Source organism: Tupaia chinensis, unplaced genomic scaffold (genome assembly GCF_000334495.1).
Source record: "Tupaia chinensis unplaced genomic scaffold, TupChi_1.0 Scaffold149424_1, whole genome shotgun sequence".
NCBI classification, from domain to species: Eukaryota; Metazoa; Chordata; class Mammalia; order Scandentia; family Tupaiidae; genus Tupaia; species Tupaia belangeri.
In genome coordinates this window covers 1,844,426-1,845,482 of record NW_006209268.1, presented here as the reverse complement: position 1 = coordinate 1,845,482, position 1,057 = coordinate 1,844,426, and positions in this window count along the sequence as shown.

The following is a 1,057-nucleotide window of genomic DNA, read 5'->3' as shown; positions in this document are numbered from 1 at the left end:
TGATGCCTGCTGGTACAATTAGCCCTAATACATAAGCCACATCTTCCTGGTATCAAAAAGATACTGAAGGAAACTGAAGGACAAGAGACAAAAGGAGAAAACAGAAAACCAGAAGGAAGAGAGGCTGGGGTAATGAAGAGTATCATTGAGAACAGAGGATGAGAGAACACCAGACACAAATCAGAGTAACAGCAAATGAGTAGGTAAACAATACATGGCGGGGACCAGGGGACATGAAATGACAGCCTAGTAAGGTGTACCCATTCATCACACAGACTCACCAGCCCTTGAGAACATCCCAAGTGTTAAGGTAAAGCCGCACAAGAAGCTGTGCACAGATGTTTTGGAGTGTTTAGTGCAAGGGTAAATTGAGTAACCTTTGAGCACTTCACCACATTAAGACACAATCTAGGGTTGATGAGTGTAGCTTATGTAAACCAGCATCTAGGAAACAGGGTTAAATTATATTCAATACATTTTAAAGGGAAGACAGTATTTGTTGGGTGCCTCTTCCTTGTCATCACAGGTGTATTTCAATCCTTATAGCAGGCGGAGAGTAGAATAGCGCTCTCACTCCTTTCAGTAGGTGAGGAAGTACCGGTCAGTGAAATTAAGTGACTTGCCAGAAGCTATATGGCTAGCGTGCTTCAGAAGAAGGAGCAGAACACAGTTTTTCTAGTTTCACTGAGCAACCACACTATCTCAAAAAAGGATGAGTCCATATTCGTAGTCAGCTATGGAACTTCAGGTAATTGAGGTATGATTACTATATTTCTGTGTTCTGCTAGATTTTCTGGGCCAAATCTTGCTAAGATGAGGTGCAGTGTGGAAGGTACACCATCTACAGTGAGGTTTGTTGGAGCAGATAAGGGGATTTGTTTAGTGCGGTTCATCTATGTCATTGGTGAGAATCCAGCGGTAGGACAATATTGAACTTAAATGTGTGTTTTAGAAATAGAGACAGAGGTGGGGAGAGACAGACTGGTCCCCTCTGTTGTACCCCATGTGTTTAGCTTCAGGGGGCAGTCAACTCTATGTTTGTACCAGTCAGTTTCAC